Source organism: Bidens hawaiensis, unplaced genomic scaffold (genome assembly GCF_021521415.1).
Source record: "Bidens hawaiensis isolate Kalapana, Puna unplaced genomic scaffold, B.hawaiensis_p1.1 tig00035101_1, whole genome shotgun sequence".
Lineage (NCBI taxonomy): Eukaryota > Viridiplantae > Streptophyta > Magnoliopsida > Asterales > Asteraceae > Bidens > Bidens hawaiensis.
Genome location: NW_027496108.1, coordinates 43255 through 63932, shown reverse-complemented (window position 1 = coordinate 63932; position 20678 = coordinate 43255). Strand labels below are relative to the sequence as shown.

Here is a 20678-nt window from a genome sequence, read left to right as displayed (position 1 = left end):
ATCAATAACATGTGAAATTACTTGCTTGAATTGTTATATTTGATAAACAAAGAAACCTGACAATAAAGATAAATCAAATTATAACTTTCTGAATCGGTCACGCTTTTGGTTGATATATTTTTTTCATTCGATTTGTTCTGTAGTCTTAATGCTGACGATTAAACAAAGATAACGCTGACCAACATTTATTACGTTGTCATTGTATTTATTGTTGGAGGTATGAAGTTTTCTTACCGCCGTCAAGTAACACTCTATTTCAACTTATAATTTCATTAATTTTATTTTTCAACACGTAAAACATGTTGACAGTAAAAGATCCTCGCCTTGTGTTAGTTAAGAGTGTCAGCATGGTTTAACACATAACTTTTTTTTATATTTAAGTTGATGAATAAAGTTTTTGAGCTATCATAACTTATAAACATCAAATTATTTTCAAAGCGATGTCGATAAAAACGTATATATAATACGAAGGTATGGAACTTGATTGAAACCGTGTTGTTATTGTCTAACTCGAGAATATGATAAGGGAACCAATCTCCCATAGTCCATTTTGCAAAATATGTAGTCATTTATGATTTGTTTGCTGAATATAGATAGCAACCACAAAGTTTGTAGGCTTGTAGCTATCTATTTATTTGGGTATATATTTCTTTAGAAAATATAGTTTACAATTCAATGGCAAAAGTTAATGTCTCAAAGGCTCTGTCTCCATGATCGTTGAATCATATCTTAGTTTGACTTAGTTTTAACCATACATTTTCAACCCTCTTTTGGTACACAAGGGGTAAAAGAAATGTTTTCAATATAGTAAACTAGTATATTCTACTACCATATTGAACATCATTTTGTCATGCCCTTAAAAGCTTAAATACAAAATCTTTTAATACCAAGTGTTTTATTTGATTTTATATTAAAAATAAATCAATCCCAGGTTCAAAATCTTTTATAAACAATTAAACACCCAATGATCTAAGGTCCAAATTCTGAAAATTAAAAGGAATTTTGCTTTTCAAAATATACAAAATTATCTCATCTCTATATTTTTAATTAAAGTATCACAAAGTAATAAATTACGTATATCTTTAGATGACATCTTAAATAAGATAGATTTTTTAACGGCTAATTTAAATCACTGACGAACTACTGATTCATCTGATCATCTCTGAAATACCAAAAACCACTTTATCATAGATGAGAAAATCTCCGTTATCTTTTGTCACAGTTTGGATTAATAGATAGATGACCAAACATATGTGCACTTTTCTTTTTTAAATTATTAGTATACATAAATAAATATCATTTAAATATCAACAACTAATGCCGCTTCAAAATATTTAAACCAGAACGAGTATCCGATATTTATATTATAATAATATACATGTTACAATGCAATTATATTTCTAAAATCTAGAAATGAAATAACTTTATTCAATTTTCTTCAAACTTTAAAATTAAAAGTGGAATATTAATTTCTTATTATTCTTTACTTGCATTTTTGCTTCTTGAAACCGAGCCTACCCTTTTCCAAATCGTACTCCACGTATATATTCTGTTGTTGATAGTTTCCAATTATTATCGACGGTCCGACTCCTGTACCCGACCCGATCTTTTCGCTAGATACGATCGTCATATACAACACGTCCGTATCACCCAAAAACGAAAAGTTATCGGCCACGGGAAGCGCTAATTTAGCCCCGCCTTTAAAATGAAACATCAACTCAGGTAACTCTGTCGGCTTACCACTAACGTTGAAACAGGGGCGTAGCCCAGATATCTTTTCAACGTCAGCAGCTCGAGAATACTGAGAAACTTGATTCTCAAACTCTTTTGTTACCAGACTATGGACGTGACCATCCATAAAGGTGAAAGTGGTGCCGGAATCAATAATGGTCCCACCATTACCGTCAGAGCCTGGCACCAGATACCCATACGGGATTTTAACAGTTTTACCGCCGACTGTTATTTTCCTAAGGCTTAAATAATAGTATTCCTTGAAAGCCGAACTGGACGTCACCGGATTCTCACGAAATTTCGTGTAACTGATTCCCGTGACTCCACTATCTTCCGGTTTGGATGAATTCCGAACCAGAACCAGCTCACTGCTCACCGGTGTATCATCAAACTGGTGAGAAACAAGACAATAGGAAAATTTTCTCAACCCCATTTGCACGGGTAACGAACTCAACCCACGCCCAAACCCGACAATCCCGGACGGTTGTCGGGTCGAAATAATCGAGCACCCGACCATAAAATCCTTAACATCCCCCTCACGGAAATTAAGCGTCTCGGAGAGTAACAGCCCGGACGTCGACCCGGGAACCGTATTGAAGCATATACGGCGGGCATATATCCTTGCCATTACACTTAACCGGGTCAGTCAACCCGAAAACCCACCCGCATTTCTTATTACCACACCCGATTATCTTGGCGGACGAGGACAATTTGGGGATGAATTTGGGGATATCTTGATTTGGTGATGCGAAATCACAGCCGTAACACGTGTAGCGTTTGGTGCACGGGAACCAAACAAGACTGCTACCGGTATCCATAACAAACATGAGTTTCTGAGCGGGTGACCCGAAGCTGAGGGAAACAGAGTACCCGCCATAGCTCATTGGGAAAATGGGAATTGTGGAGATAGAAGCGGATGAGTTGTCATTAGGGTGTTTGATATGGTTGGCTCTTGCTATCGAAGCGGATGCGAGGCTGTTTAACGTTTGGATATGTGGGTTGTGTGTGGATTTTGTATTTGTATTTGTATTTGTATTCGTAATGTGGTGATTTGAGAGAGAGAGCCATTGGAGCTCACGGAGAGGAGGTGAAGAAGATAAGAGGAAAGGAGGAAGTGAGAAGAGATGGTTTTATTGTCTGTGTCTGGTGCATTATTTATTTTAAATTATTTCGGTCATTTATCCCTATTTCACAACTTATTTTACCTCCACCATTATCATATCCGTTCTTCCAACAAGGCAACAAACATTCCATTATATCCGCACAAGATATGTTTTATATGTTAGAAGATGGTCTACCGTAGATATGTACCACATTTCAACGCATTTAATGACGTACATTAGGTAGCCCCAATACCTTTTTTTTTTTTTTTTTGCATTTTCCTCACAAACGGGTGCAACGGGGAGATGTGCGGAAGGGAAAATATCCGATGCTATGGATGGTCTGATTGATGTTTTCCAGTAAATTTGGGTCGTTGATCATCTTGGTGTGTGTATGAAACCAAGAAAATCGATTTAAATATGAAAAACCGGAAACTCAAAAAAAAAAGAACTAAATAAAAATCAATGGTTTGATTTTGTCTGTGTAAAAACGAATTTATGGTTTAATGGTTTTGCATGTAATAAATACTGAAAAAAACCAAACTGAACCGAATTTGTAGATGTTCATGTTTTACTTTAAGTAATTTATGGGTGATTAAAAGACTTTGTCTCTGTCACTAGGCCATCAACCTTATAACGGTTACTTATTAATTGACAAAATGATAAAGCCCAAATTCATTTTTTAACAAGATATTTCGAGATTAAATAGCAAAACCGGACCAAGCTCAAAGCGTAAACCAAACGGTTTTTAAAAGTCGAATAAGCAAAAGCTTTGGTTTTCGGTTTTTTAGTCCAAAACCGATTTAAAAATCAATTTGGTCTTACACTCTTACGTGCCATTCGGGTGCAATTGAAAAACCAATTTAGTCTGCAAGAGACCGTGACTAACGGTCGTTGAAGTCAATACCAAATGATAGTGACATTATTGATAAATGTTTGTTGGGTAATTATAACGTCTTTATTGGTTTGATAAAAACGTTAGCAATTTGGTTGTTTGGACAGGCTAATAAGTACAGAATTGTTGGTTTATAAATTATAAAATTAAAAGCTTAACGATTAACAAACCCAATTCATTTATCGTTTGCAACACCAAAGAGACCATGTGTCCATATGCATAATAATATATACACTGTGTGAAATATTTTAATGACATTAATAAAGTTGTGACTATTTATTTTGGAGTATTTTCATTCAAAGAGAGGGTTTATTCCTAATTTCCTACTATGTGTTCGAATTTCAGGAAAAAGATAATTTCGAGATATAACAAACCAAACATAGACCTTTCAGTGGATATCATGATACATTACCAAATAGGCAAATACCGACGACATATACGGTGTAATGTTATGGTGGGACTGGAAGTTGAGATCAAAACTGATGCTTCATGCTTAGATATTAATTTAATACATGAAAATAAGTTTCAAAATGTAGTTTTTGGTCGTTTCAAGCTAAATGTCAAAATCAAAGTGTAGGTGAAATGGGCTTGTTAGAGTAGTCAAGATGGTGTTTGTTAAGTTTAGTTTGTTATGTTTATTGGTATATAGATCGATAACCCTATACTACTTTTGTTATAATTACATGTTGGAAATGCTTTACCCAAACAAACATCCACTTAAAAGTATAAACTTTGCGAAGTTACATGAGGGAGAAGCTCTTCTTCCTCTTGTTGAATCCTTTGCGAAGTTACATGAGGGAGAAGCTCTTCTTCCTCTTGTTGAATCGACTCTTGTAAAGAGTACGTTATAAGATAAGTAAGGACGAGAGGAAAGAGACAATAGCTATTTACTAGCAAGCATTGAAAACAGATGCCAGAATGACTTTTTGAACTAAACGACGTAATAAATAAAGAAACTAACTGCCATCAAGACTAAACGAGATGAGGATTAAATAAAATCGAACTGTGATAACCTTGTTTTTACCATAAAAGCAGAAAGCGCCCAAAAGAAGTGAGTGACTCAAGAAATGCCGTTGCTCTTCTCTCTTGACCTGAGACTTGGGGGAGTTCTGTGCGCGAGGAGCGAAGCCTTTCGGCAGCTGTTCAAAAGAATCAATCAATTCAATCAGCTCCAGAGCTAGGAGTTCTATGTCTAGGTTGAGGAGAGTCCTTTTAGTTAATCTTAGCTACTACCCTACTTATCTCAACTCTAAAATCAGCTACTGGCTCGTCAAGTTGAGTCGACAGTGACTCTTCCTGTTCCGCTGTGAATGTATCGTTATCGTATCAGTAGTTTTTCATGCTCGCTAAAACCCTAAATTGAAAAACATACCAAAGTTCATAGGTAGTTGTAATCGGGCTACATTCATAACCGAATTAAATTTATATTGTTAATTATAAATTTTTCTACGATACATATATGACCAAGGTAAAGATATGTTGTTACTAATTTTTTATCCCCTGTATTACGAGTTTGTTTTACATTATTCGTTTCTAATATCTATATGTTTTTGGATTTTAATTTTATTTATTGTAAGAAAATTAATAATATACTTAAGATTTGATAATGTAATGGTTTCATAAATAAATAAGATGTTATAACCCGGTTTAAAAGCTACTTAAGTTTGTGAGACTCATGACCCGCTTATTTTTTTGCTATATCTTTTTTTTTAAATTGAATACTAATTTTTAGTATATATATATTTTAGAGGATTTTCATATCAATATTTGATAAAATAAAAATTTAATTTAATGAGATGTTATAACCCGTTAAGGGCTATCTGGATTTGTGTAACAACTTGGATTTCTGAACTAATATATTTTATATCCAATACTCGACCCGTTTTCGTTTTCGGGTATTTTAATCAACAAAACTTCGCATTTATCGAATTAATAATATTTTTTATTTATTGTTTACTATAATTATTTATTATATATAAATAACTTTCATTTATACGCAATTCACACCCTATACTATACTTTAAACTCATTTTTGTATCCACATTGAAATTTCAGGGACTAACTAGCGAATATGTAAATATATTACTATAATCTTTGATCCAAACCCTTTAACCCATTATCCATACCCGTATTCATATCCAACCTGTGACCCGTTTAATTTCCTGCACCTTAACTAACGTGCCATAATCAAAATTGATTTTATTAGATTGTGTATTTGATTTTGAACGTCCTAATCCTTCAACAAATTAACGCCCTGTTCTTGAGTTTTTTTAAATGAGGGAAATGAAAGGAAAACTAAGGATAGTTAAAAATGGGTGTTCTTGGGTTTTTTTAGGATGGAAAGGAAAGTAGTAGGAGGAGTTAGGAGAGATTAAATTGATATTTTTTTCCCAATAAACTATCCTCTGAAAAATGGGCTGATTACTAAGGATAAAAAAACAAATTACAATATTACCCACTAATTTTCTCTAATTTCCTTCAAACTCAAGAATACGCCTAATTAAAAAAAATCTGTCCCTTCCCTTCCCTTCCCTTTCTTATCATTCCCTCTCCTTTCCTTTTCTTTTATTGGTTAAAAAACTCAAGAACAAGGCGTAAGGGATAAGATCCATATGATTCGGGTTTCGTTTTATAATCAAGCCATCCATAATAATATATAGAATTACTATTTAAACATCATAAGATTTCAATTAAACTTTGTTGCACCTTCTGCGTAACCTAGCGAACCTAACCCCACGCTTAATTGGTTTATAACGACCTGCAACATCATAACCAATTTGTTAATAAGGTCGTCGAGTCATATCGGTGTTTGCCATCAATTCATCTTTATGCGAGGTAATTAAATACATAAACATGTTCTTCGTTCATCATACTTCAGTAGCCCTATCGTTGATTTAAACTTATATACACGAATTAATCGATTGTTCATCTTAGGGTTTAGAATTTATTTGGGTTAAAATCAGTTATTTTATATATTTTTTTGTTATCATCTTTTAATCCTCTGACCAGCCAGGACAGATGGTTCATGTGTGTCTGGTTGATGTTGAGCCGGCCAGGGCCAGGGGCATGGGTTCGAGCCCCCTGGACGCGGCTTGCTATTTTTATTGTTATTTATTATAATTTAGGGTTTAACAATTTATGATTATTATTAAGTGTTATTAAATATAAAATAAATATTATTATTAAACCGATATCTTAAAGTTAACGTTTTGTGTCAACCAATCTCGTTACAAGGTTTTTTTAACACACACACACACACACACATATATATATATTATAAGTATATTTTTTTAATAATAATAAATTATTGTTTTTTGAACCGACACTCTTATTGGAGCTTTCTAGTTATTGAACATCTTTGTAAATTTGTTATAATAGCTTGATATATAAAATATATATTATATATATGTACCATTCTTTAAACAAAAATTTGTAGCAATCGTATTTTAAACGTATTAATTATATTTATAAAATTAGATTTTCGTTAAATAGTCCAAGATATATATATATATATATATATTTTACGTTTGTATTAAATTAATTAATATTTTATAAGTTATATTTATTTATATAATTGCTTTACTTATTTAAACATTTATTTATTTAATAATTTTATAAGTATGATAAACAATAATATTAGTCCTTGCAATAATAATAATAATAACAGAGATCAATCATTAAAATCCATAACATTCTAATCATAACTCAAATCACATCGACATCTTATTTCATTAAATTATGTTATATCATTTATAGTTAACTCTTGGAATACTATTATTTACCTAGAAATCCTTGTTGGTGTATCCCGATGGGTTCATCTTTCTCACATCATCATTAATTGATCCGGTGTTCATCCGTTCAGGCGAGTAATCACTCCCCTATTTTACTTGTTTTCAAATGTTTTGGGGACACTTGCGTACCATTTATCAAATTATTTATCTTATTATTTCTCAAACGCAAACTGTGATCTTTGTGTTGTGTATCAATTGAATGACTGTATGTTGCTTGTAATCTGCTTACTTGCTTACTTGAATCGCATTCAGAGAGGTCCAACATATTCTCAGTCTAGTATGATTATACTACTGTCGTAGTGGCCGGAACCCGATCGCATTGGCAATGGTTTCACCGACATCTCATTACTTGCTTTATGATTTCATTGTTTATACTCACAAATAACAGTTTTGCCTATTTTTATTCATTTATTTATGTCATTATATATTACCGTTTTGTTTGTGTCAAAACTGGTGATCCACTCAATCAACATGTGTTGTTGACAAATATATATTTTGTACGCATTTGCAGGTTATAGATTGGATTGCTTATTGAACTGAAGCTCACGTAGAGATGACTTTAGGATAATAAACATATACAAGAATAGTTGGTTTTGTATTTGTAATTTTCTTTATTTTTGTTGTATATAAATGTTGTTTGATAATAAATAAATTAATTAGATATTGTTATTTTAATAATGCATGATAGTAACCTTTGAAAAGCTGTGAGCAATCAGTTCGTGCCCCGGCATTTTCGCCGTAGGTTGGGGTGTGACAATTTGGTAGACCCATACCCGTGAATTCGGATCAAATGCATAAGAAGTCTCCATTTACAAATAAAGCAATCTAGTAGCTTGTGAGAAGATAGGAATATTTCGTTTATATATATTTAAATAAGATAAGATTATTAATTTTAGTACAATTTATACATTCATGGTGTTAGGTATTTGATAATCATATTAGGGTTAACAACTTTTTCATAAGTTGACATGATCGGCCATAAAAATCAGGCCTAAACTTCCATATATGGCAAAGACCATCTCAATGGATTTCATCATAGTATGAACACACCAAATTCTTTGCAAGGGGACTTCATTGTGGTAATGTGGTTGCCATATATAGGAGTTAATATTGGTATCAGTCTCTTTACCCAACTCTAATAAGTTCTTTAAACCTTGTTTGCTCTTTGCTTGCTATATGTATTAAGTGATTGAAATATTATCATTACTAGCTTTTGAACCCGTGTATTACACGGGATTTATCAATTAACAAAAATAAAAAGATTCATTATCTGAAAAAAAAAAAGAACCAAATTATAGGTAAAAAGAAGATAAAATATATAGTACAAACAATAAGAAGTCTAGAATCTCAAATTTACAAATTCGATTTTTTTAATACAACATTTGCAAAAATTGTTTTGACCAATTACCCGTGAATAACTATGATAAATGAGATGAGAGAAACTTAGAAGAGAAATTATAACTCATTTTTCAAATTTGTTTTATCCCATGACCCATGAATAAATAGGATAAATAAGACGAAAAATTAGAGAATTAGAAATGAAATTATAACTCAAAATTATTTTGACCCATGACCAATAGATAGTTAGGATGAATGAGATGATAGATTAGAGAATTAGAAAGAAAATTATAACCCATTTGCCAATATGATTTTGGTCCATAACCTATGGATAAGTATGATGAATGAGAATAAAGATTAGGCAAAGAATGAATGTGGAATTGCCACATCATCCTTATTATTTTCTTTTATTAGTATTGTTAGATTATTCTATAACATGGACAAGGACGTACGACCAGCTGTTATCATCCAAATGAAAAAAAGATAACTCGTATTGCATTTACCAAAATATGAAAATCACCGAAATGTACGTTCAACAAAACCTTCCAATCCCCTTATAGGACGTTCCTTTCAAGTGACATAAGTCACATAACAATCATTTTACTTGACTCCCAATGCTCTCACTAAGGCTGAGGGGTGTGGGGCTTCAACGAGGGCGCTAGAGCCCCTCCGCTCGCGCCCCCAGGCGCTAACACCACACCACCGGGGCGCTAACGGGGCGCAAGCGCGGAAAAACATGCAGGCGCAAGCTGGTTAGCGGGAGAAGAGAGAGAAAAGCACGGGATTTGATGGTTTTTTGACCGTTGGGAGCCGACCAAACCAAAAAAAAAAATATTTTTCCTATATAATTATACCCCATTAAAGCCCCCATTAAAGCCCCCCATACCAGGGCCAGGGGCTCTAACGGGGGCTCCAACATCCCCCCTTATCCAGTTTCTCTCTCTGCCACACGTCATAATATTATTGGTTGGAGCCCCCACTGGAGCCCCCATTAGAGCCCCCCACACCCCTCAGCCTTATATATAACATGCAGGCTGTTCCGAGAATTGTTAAAAAAAATTAACCTAAATGCTAGAAAAAGCTGAGACTATAAGTAAAAAAGCTTTTTTTATTGGGTTTATACAATTAAATATTTAAATAAGTTTATTGAGTTAAGATTTGGTTTATGCAAAATTCTTTAAAATAATATATTATTCTAGTTGAATAAGATATTTATATTTTTTCTTATAACTTTAATGACATCCGTATTTGTTAAAAAGATATTAAACTTGTAGAAGTTGTAAAATGTTTAGAAAACAAGAGATACTATTAGCATACGTACAAAGTGTGAACATTAACTAAGCAATCTTATGTTAACCTCTTGAGTATTCAACTAAGAGTTACTTAAGTATGATCTCTCTACATAGGTTGACTTTAGAGGTGACAAATGGGTTAGGTTGGGTTGGGTCGAACGAGTCATGGGTTGAAATGAATCATGGGTTAAAACGAGTATGTGTCAGAATGAGTTTGGGTCAAAACGGGTCAATTAAAAAAAGAGTTGTTTTGGTTTGGGTCAAAATAGGTTAGGGTCGAACCGGGTTTTGAAATATATATATTTTTTTATTATTATTTTTTTGTGAACGAGAATAAAGGCGGAAACATTTTAGTTTTTTTAGATTTTTCGTTTTTTTATTTATATTTCAAGTTATGATTTTTTTGAATTTTTTGAGGGGTTTTTTTATTAAGATCAAAAACCCTAAAAATATATTCAAAAATAATAAAAAAAATTATAACTTAAAATATAAATTATAAACAAAAAAAGTAAAAACACTAAAATGTTTCTTACGTTGTCCTCGTTTCTTAAAAAAAAACTCACTTAGAATCGAACCGAAACTGAAAGAATCGACGAAGATGAAACAAAGAAAAAAAAGCCAAAACCGGACCACATCAATTGAAATCGAAAAAACCAATCAAAACGAAACTAAAAGAATTCAAACTGAACAAAAACAAAACTGAAAAACGAACAAAAACGAGTCCAGAATCAACCAGAAAGAAACAAAGGAAACCAAAACGTCATGGGTGAAAACTCGTGTTGGCTTGAAACCTGAACCGAACCCGTTCCAATCTGAAACCCGTTTCGTGCCGAAACCTGTCTTGTACGAAAACCCGTTCCAATCCGAGACCTTTCCCATTTCCTTAGGACACTAACCCACATCGACCCATTTCTTTGAACTTGTCGACCCATTTTGACCCGAAAATAAAATGATGAAATTTCAAATGACTCATTTTGACCCATTTAGTTAAAACCTTTTACTCAAACAAACTCATTTAACTTTTTAAACAACTCAAATTGACTCATTTGAAAGTGTTTTGGTCAAGATTACCACCCCTAGTTGACTTACATCTTCCTAATCTTGGTAGAGATTAATAATCGCGTCTTTAATCAAGATAGAGATCACCTTTTCTCTCTAGACATAGAAAAGATTACCAATACAAAATATTCTTGTTCTTTTTCTTTTTGAATAACAAACCTTTAAAAAACTGGTTAGAAAAGGCTAACCAAGCAAAACAAAAACAAAATTACGTGAAAATAGGAGGGTTTTTGATTCACTTGGTCAATAATATTTGTGCCTTTTTGTTCCTAGTTACAATAAAAAGAAAAGAGAAATGCAAAATAGTCTCGAAAATAAGTTCCATTTTCAAGCCTTTCGCTTCAAAAATCGTCTTATTTCTAGTCTTTCAAATAACCTACCACATAGTAAAACGAATTCCTTCCACCATCGATTTCTTCTTTTTTGATAAATGAATTATTGAATTTGATCTAGCCAAGAATAAACATTCTTAGGTTCCATAGTGATCGAACCAATTAAACGAAGCTGTGAAAGCATTCAAAAAAATATTCATGTGTTTAATAAGATTGTCCCTCATTACTTACAACATAAGTGGTTGTATGAATCATTTAAGAAGAACATTCAAGCATTGCTTCCCTTTTTAATCTAACGTCTTATTCTATTATGGTATTTGTGTAAACATCAAGAGGTCGCTTAATATTGACTTAGAAGTTAGCACTATGGAGTTTTAGTGTTTGATATGATATATCCATGTTTTGGCTTAAATGTATTTAAATAGAGGTGTGAGAAATGTTCTAAATATTTAGTCGACAACAAAAGAACGCCGAACCAAACTTAAAAAATCAAATACAGCTCTAGCGTTTGAAAGAGACGTTTTTGGAAGTCAGAAAAAATACGTTGGTTTGTTTTTTTTTCCTTGAAAAAGTTGGCTATTTGCCCAAATAGACCAACACGTCTTTATAACATTATAGGGTTGGTTTCACTTTTCATAATATATAGAGGAAGATTCTCTCGAGAATTCTCTTGAATCTTGATAAATGTAACTTTTATAGACTTTGAATTATTTAGTTAAGTTTATAGAATTATCAATTATGTGTTTAAGGCTTTATAAACATGTGTTCGTTTTCAAATAATCTTAAGCCCAATCTAAACAAACATTCCTTATCCTTAAAATTACGTGTCTGTAAACTCACTGATGTGTAACCCATTGTTGTTTGGTAAATTAAAGTTCGGCTTGTTTGATGATAGAAGCCGATTCGAGATGGCTAATCTCCCAAATGATAGACCCTTTGAGCGGGATAGACTCCAAAGAAATAAGATAAGGAACTAGACATTTTTCTTCTTAATATTCTGCTTAATATCAAATAAACAATAAGGCCTTATATAGGCTTACAATTAACCTGAAGAAATGTATTGCAAAACTAATAGAACATGGCCCTCATGCAACTAACCCACTACATGCACTACTTGAAAAGAAAACATGCAATCAAATAGAAATGATAAATTAAACGTGGCTAGATGAATTGAACATGGGTAATTCATTTGTTAGCACGTATCAATACTCCTGCCCTAAAAAAATGTCCTTGTCCTCAAGGACGGAATCCTCGATCCATGGCGGCCGCCACTCACTTCTTCCGGTAGCGGTATGTTTAGTGTAAATGGGGTGCCATGGTGGTCGCCATTCAAGTCGGACAACCACATACGGGGCGGCGTTAAAGGGTTGCCATGGCGGGAGCCATTCACGTGTTCCGGTTTCCTTCGGTTCTTCTTTATTCAATGGAGAAACTCGGACGTCATGTGGGTTGTTGTGATGGTGAGTTTTGGTATGTTCAAGTATGGTTTTGAGGGCTGTTTTATGGTTGCTATGAGAGAAAAATTTGGGTGAGTTTTTTGGTTCCAAGGGTTTGAGTGGTGTTGCTTGTTTGTGGTGCTTGTTTGGGGTAGTTTGTAGTTCAGGCGTTGAAGGTGGCAGTGCTTGTTGTGGTGGTGTAACCGGTTCAAGTGAAGATTTCGGTTTAGCAAGGGTAGTGAGGAGTGATTTGGCGAACGATAATAAGAGGTTGGTTTGCTCAAACTGAACAGCTTCGGCATCGGCAAAGGCACTGATGAAGGCATCCAATTTGGAGGAGTAATCCTTCATCGCAGCCGCTTGTTCGGAGACGACATTGGAAAATTCGGCTATGGTTTTTATAAGCGGAGTACGGTGAGGCCTTGAAGTAGGTGGAGAAATTGGGTTCGGGAATGAAAGCACCATTGATAGAAGCCGATTCGAGATGGCTAATCTCCCAAATGATAGACCCTCTGAGCGGGTTAGACTCCAAAGAAATAAGATAAGAAACTAGACATTTTTCTTCTTAATATTCTGCTTAATATCAAATAAACAATAAGGCCTTATATAGGCTTACAATTAACCTGAAGAAATGAACGTGAATATGCAAAACTAACAGAACATAGCCCTCATGCAACTAACCCACTACATGCACTACTTAAAAAGAAAACATGCAATCAAATAGAAATGATAAATTAAACGTGGCTAGATGAATTGAACATGGGTAATTCATTTGTTAGCACGTATCATTTGATTTACTTAGATGTGGCTCGTTTTATTCACAATGAATCCATCCATTGATCTTGGTCCTTTTATCCGCTCGATTCTTCAAATTAGACATAGTGTGGTTGATACATGGTCAAAGTAGCATATCGTATGTTCTTAAATCCTTTAGCTTGAGCTATGCTTGAGTTTCTTTGTCCTTACTTTTATTTGGGTTGGTTAAAAGTTGTCGAACCTGTCTTAGTATAATTGACAAACAATTTGTTACATTACGTGAATATTGACCTTCAGCCACTCGAAAAAAGTGTGGCCGTAGGCCTTTAGCCACACACATTTGGTTCAGGTCATATGTGGCCAAAGGTCGCGACACCGAGGATATGATATGGCCACACACAGTTTTTAGTGGCCTTATGTGGTAATAAGTGTGGCTAAAGGGTACAGACATTAGTTGCTGGCCATCAAGAAGCCTCTCCAATAAGTGTGGCTAAACGACAGAAAATGGCCACATGACTATTTCCTATGAGTGACCATTGCACATATAGAGCCACATGAATTAATGTTTCAGCCACATGAATTTTATAATAATGTGGCCAATAGAGTTGTGTTAAACGTGCATTGTGACCTATACCGTCTGGATATAGCAAAACAATGGCCACTTAAATTTAATAATAGTGTGACTAATTATATTATATAGACACTGGATATTAAATTAAAAGTGGCTAAATATGTTTACTTGGCACTCAAAAACTCCTTTGTAGATTGTAGTGTGGCCATTGTCTTACCGTTTGTCACACAAAATGTTTTTCCTAATATAAAGTGTGGTTATTGTAAAACTTTTCGTCACACACAATGAAGTACTATGTGGCTAATAATAACTTATAGACACTGGAGGTTATTGTAAATGTGGCTAAAAATGTGAACTTGCTAGTCAAAAACTCTTTTGTAGTTTGTGGTGTGGCCATTGTCTTACCGTTTGTCACACGTAATGCTTTTCTTAATTTAAAGTGTGGCTATTGTCAAACTTTTCATCACACATAGTGAGGTAGTGTGTGGCTAATAATATTTTATAGACACTGAAGGTTGTTGTCAATGTGGCTAAAAATGTGAAGTTTCCACTCAAACACTCTTTTGTGGTGTGGCCATTGTCTTACCGTTTGTCATTATGTCACACATAATGCTTTTCCTAATTTAAAGTGTGGCTATTGTCAAACTTTTCGTTACACATAGTGAGGTACTGTGTGGCTAATAATATCATATAGACACTGAAGGTTGTTGTCAAATGTGGCTAAAAATGTGAAGTTGCCACTCAAACACTCTTTTGTGGTATGGCCATTGTCTTTACCGTTTGTCACACATAATGCTTTTCCAATTTAAAGTGTGGCTATTGTCAAACTTTTCGTCACACATAGTGAGGTGTTGTGTGGCTAATAATATCATATAGACACTGGAGGTTGTTGTCTATGTGGCTAAAAATGTGAATTTGCCACTCAAACACTCTTTTGTTGTTTGTGGTGTGGCCATTGTCTTTACCGTTTGTCACACAAAAATGTTTATGTTGTGGGTAATGGTCATTTATAGACTCTAATTTTTGTAATTTCAGGTGTGGCTATTGTCTTACTTTTGGCCACACCTATTTAATGTGTTCTGTGTGGCCAAATTGTGTGTAATTAGGCAATATATAATTATTTTTATTTTTTGTGCAGTAATATAAAACAGCTATAAGCAAGCATGACAAAACACAATTAGAAACAAATTATATTAACAATAATATTCACTTAAGCAAATGTATATGCAAAATATCTTACAAAATACAAAAATAACGACTACCTATATACTAGCTAAGGCGTCGGTTTTCTTGGCACGGCTCCTTGTCTTCTGTTTGGTCACCCGGTCTATCGTTGTGTACTTTTCCTTTGCCTTCTTGCCAGCTCTGTCTGGTTCTTTTGAGGACGGGAGTGGTGGTAGCTGGAACAACAGAATATGAAAAACAAATATGTATAATTAATGTCGTATTTTGTAATTGAATAGAACAAAATAGTATGCATACATACATATCGAACGTTCGTTTAACTGTTCGTGAACCTTTCGGCGGGAAGTTCGTTTATGTTCGTTTATCTTTTTTCAATTACGTTAGTTTAAATTATAAACAAACGAACATAAACGAACACAAGTGTTCATTTTTTAAACTAAATGAAAAAGAACATAGATATTTGTTCGGTTAAGTTAAAAGGGAACAAACCTCCTGGTCACATAAGATTAGGTGTTCTGGCCAAGCAACAAAAGTACGAATTGCGTTGCCAGCAGTCACAATTTCACATGCCTCACAAGGAATAATTGCTTGTTCCTTTATGAATTCATCAATACTAACTTTATAGCAACCCTCCGGGATTGCTTTTCCATGCAACTGTTGTGGAACCGGTGACCAATAAACTTTACCATTTGCCACCTTGTTACGCTTGTCATTCACACACAAACGACACTCATACACCTATAAACCAGCATGTGAAATTAAGATGGCTTAGTAAAAGTCAATATATAAGTACATACCCATGTTGGTGGGAAATTAACAATGTTTCGCGCAGTACATACCTTTATTTCAGCAGGTGGGGGAGCTTCATCCGTAGATACATCAAATTTTCTTTTACGGCTTCTCCGTTTTACCTAAAAACCATTCAATGAATCAATCAACAATTAAAGGAAAAACTGAAATTGCCAAATACTTACTGATGGTTTTTTCGAGCCGTTACTATCCGGAGTGTGGTGTAGTTGTGTTGATGCTTGGTCAACACTGTTCTCTACAGGCTTCATTGGTAATATAACAGAAATTGGAATTGTTAGGACTTATTAGGTTATAAAATATAAAAACTGAAAATGCCAAATACTTACTGTTGTCGCGCTATGGGGATCGACTACCGTTTGGTCAACACTTTTTTCCACAGACTTGGCCTGCAATTCGGTAAATAGAAAATGAGCACACTCACATTGGAAACGAATTATAAAAAGTACTGAAATTGTCAAATACTTACTGATGTCGCGATATGGGGAGCGGGTACCGTTTGGTCAACACTTTTTCCACAGACTTGGCCTGCAATTCGGTAATAGAAAATGAACACACTCACATTGGAAACGAATTATAAAAAGTACTGAAATTGTCAAATACTTACTGATGTCGCGATATGGGGAGCGGCTACCGTTTGGTCAACACTTTTTTCCACAGACTTGTCCTGCAATTCGGTAATAGAAAATGAGCACACTCACATTGGAAACGAATTATAAAAAGTACTGAAATTGTCAAATACTTACTGATGTCGCGATATGGGGAGCGCCTACCGTTTCGACAACTATTTTATCCGCAGACTTGGGCTACAATTAACTTATGCAAAATCAGCACACTCTCATGGAAAGTTAATTATTAAAACAAATCAATTAAACTATCAAATGGTTACCTGAGAAGCGGATTCTTGTTGCACAGCCTCACCTGAGGTTAAGATGTTTCCCACAGAACTGGCCTACAAATCAATTTATTAGGTTATGGAAATGAAAAGTCACATGGAAAGTTGTAAAAATCAAAGAAACTGTCAGATACTTACTGGTCCTGGCATTTTATTTTGCGCAACAAAACTAGTACTTTGGTTAGAACCAACCTGGTTGGGAACAAGATTTACCTACGAATTGTGACAAAAACAGTGCCAATTATGTATGTCGAATGCATTAATTAATATACAGCATATGTCACTTACTTGACTTGGGACATTTCCGGTAACAATCCTTCGAGATGTCTGAACCTGGCCTCAAGTGCTAACCGTTCCTTCTCACGGCTTGCTAGCATATCAGTCGTGGATTCAAGTAGAGATGTCAACCTGTTCACCACTACATCTCTCTGCACCGCCTCATACTCAAGTTGGGCAATCCGTTGCTTAAACGAGCCTTTTACCTGACTCACACCCCAATATTTACCTGTTGTCAATTCGTACCCAATCCCTTTTAAAAACCCACATTTCTCTTTGCCAAGCACTAAGGTGACGGCATCTGTGCACGGTTCAAGTACCAGGGCTCCGGAGGCGATCTGCTCCTCATGCTGAACCAGCAAGAAAACAAATATTCTAATACACTTGTAACACACTTATGTATCCACATCAAGTGTTGAGACAAGTTATAAAGACTCAAGTTTTTTTGACACCAATATAAGGCAATGAATTGACTTTAACATGATTTAAAAAGTTTAATACTAAAACATACTAATTTGGTTGCCACGTCTTCGACAACAGCATTCTTGTATGCACCTTCTTTGTCCTCCCTTCCTTTCATCCACATTAATGCACGGCCGGGGATCTCATCCGGTTCAATTTCCTTCTTTTTGACCTTGTAAAATATTCAAGAGAAAGCAACTGCCGGTCATGCGTTAGACAAATCATTGAACTAGAGAGAAAGCAGCTAACGGTCATGCGTTAGACAAATCATAAACCATATATAGTTGATCAATCTACGTTTGTAGAGTAGAGGATTTATACCTGAAACTTCTCTGATTGTGTGTACTCAACGAAGCGATCCCAGTCTTCTTGCCTGATCATCGTCCTGTGTCCCTTGGGTATCGCCTTCAGCTTCAAAGGTATACCGATGTTCGGCATAATGTATTTGGCATACATTTTTCTTCTGAAATCCCGAAGAAGGTGTCCGAGCCGATTCATCACAGAAGCCCTGCGACAAGCCTCAATCTCAAAATATTTCTGCATAATATAATTCAGTAAAGGTAAATTACATCTCAAAATATAAAATGCACAAATAGAAATAAAGAATAACCGTTATTTGTTCCCACAGTTTATCTCTAAGCTCCTTTGTGACCTCCCTCCAAATTAAATGTCTCAAGCCAACTATTTCCCTTACAACATCCCCTAAAAAACTTGCAAACTTTGATCTGTTTTGGCCAGTGAACCTACCCAGATTATCAAACTCCACTACCAGTTTGACACCACCAGAGTTTGCATATAGGGTACGCAGCTTAGGTAACCTCGTCAACCCCCTTGTAGGTTTTTTCGTAGTAGCAAAACTGTTGAGGGGTTGGATAGCCTCCAAACTGTTGAGGGGTTTGATAACCATCGTCCCTATAACATCCTCTGGTTGACCGTCGTCGTCGTTGGCTTCCTCGCTGAAGTAGCCTTCAGTGTCATCTGATTGAGCGTCGTCGTCGTAGTTGGCTTCCTCATCGGAGTAGCGTTCTTCTTCGATTCTTTCATCTATAAGCTTCATCTTCGATTGTTTTTTTAATAATTTGGAGTGTAATTTGGAGTATAAATCACTGTCGTCTGATTTGGGGAGTGGGAATTTTTTAATAATTTGGAGTGTAATTTGATTTTTGGAGTGTTAAATGTAATTTGGAGTTTTTGAATATTTGGAGCCAATATTTTGGAGCTTTTTGAGTTTTGCCTCCCTTTTAATTAAGAACCAATAGATTAATTATTGGCATAGTTTTTACGGCATAGAACATGTGGCTGAAAATAGGCACTTTGCCAGAAGATGGTTGGATAAGCGTGTATTGCGTATTAGGATATTTATATATGCTTATGTACATTAGTGCATGACAAGCGTAATAGTGTTTTTTAACAAAGTGTTTTTTGTTTTATTTTTAAATTTAACCATAATTACCATTCATTAAAAGTTTTCATACAAAATGCACCATTACAATACATTCCATGAAACAAAAATAAGAGTGAATAACAAAATAGAAGTTACAAGAAACTATAAAATTAAAGCATTTAAAAGCTAATTAACCAACCAACATTCAACACAATAAACTAAAAAGTGTATCAATACAACAACCATACATATACAAATAACCAACCAAATCACAAATGTTCCAAACATCACCAAACACGTCACCAAATATTTCCCAAATGTTCCAAACATCACCAAATCACTAATCAACTTTTGAAACTAACAAAGTAGCTTCATTGAAGTCATATTCAAATATGCACTTATTACCAATCTGTATTTCATTTTCCACCTTTAAAATTTTCCATTTTGTTAACCAATATCTGAATTTCAGATCTGACAGTTCACCATGAAGTCTCATTTTTTTTACGACCTTCGGGATTGACCAAAGTGATTGGCATTTCATCATAGGCATCAATCTTGGTAGCAATGTGACCCGGAAGACGCTGTGAAAACCAAATTTCATATATACTTGTAAATAAAAAAGAAATTTAAAAATTCAATTTACCAATTTCTTGGTGACGTTCATGTGGAAGACGATTTTTGAGTCATCATCTTGCTCATCAAGATGAATTGGGTTTTGGGAGGAACTACCCTGATTGCTTGATTGATAGTTGAGAAACAGCTGATTTGGACTAGGAAGGATAAATTCTATGCCATCTTCATGAAAGACATTAATATGAAATGTCTTATCTGATATGATTTCAAACACAACAAACGAGCCACCTTTCAAGTTGGTTTGTTTAAAAACCTCATTCCATCCATCCTCTAGCCTACAACCCATTCCATCCCTAAGACATGAAACTTTAAACATATATCTATCTGGAGCAATAAGCTCGAAAAGCGAATTCATGTAATTGTCACCAAATTCTTGAATCACGTACCACTCAGGGAAATCCTATTAAACATGTTAATTAAAGGACATTTGAATTTGTAAACAATCATTAAAAACAGAAATTAAAACTTACCAAGTAATGGTCGTGTCGGTCTATGACTGGAATACATATCATAGTACCGGATTGATCATTTACGTTTCTTTTGAAAGTAAACATATTCAACATACATCTTGGTTTAATCTCAAAAACAACATATGTTCCAACTTCTATACAATATTCTCTGATTAATTCAGTCCAACCGGTTCCAAAATAGAAGTCATCAAGTACTTTGATTATAACAACAGAAAACGTTCTACCACTTTGATCGTAAATCAAACAACAGCCGGTATTCGATTTC

General features: G+C 34.5%; 1 pseudogene; it reads right to left on the bottom strand.

The window, feature by feature from the left end:
* Positions 1–1344: 1344 nt before the first annotated feature.
* LOC143587028 (putative aspartyl protease At4g16563) lies at positions 1345–2945 on the bottom strand (annotated as a pseudogene).
* Positions 2946–20678: the final 17733 nt, after the last annotated feature.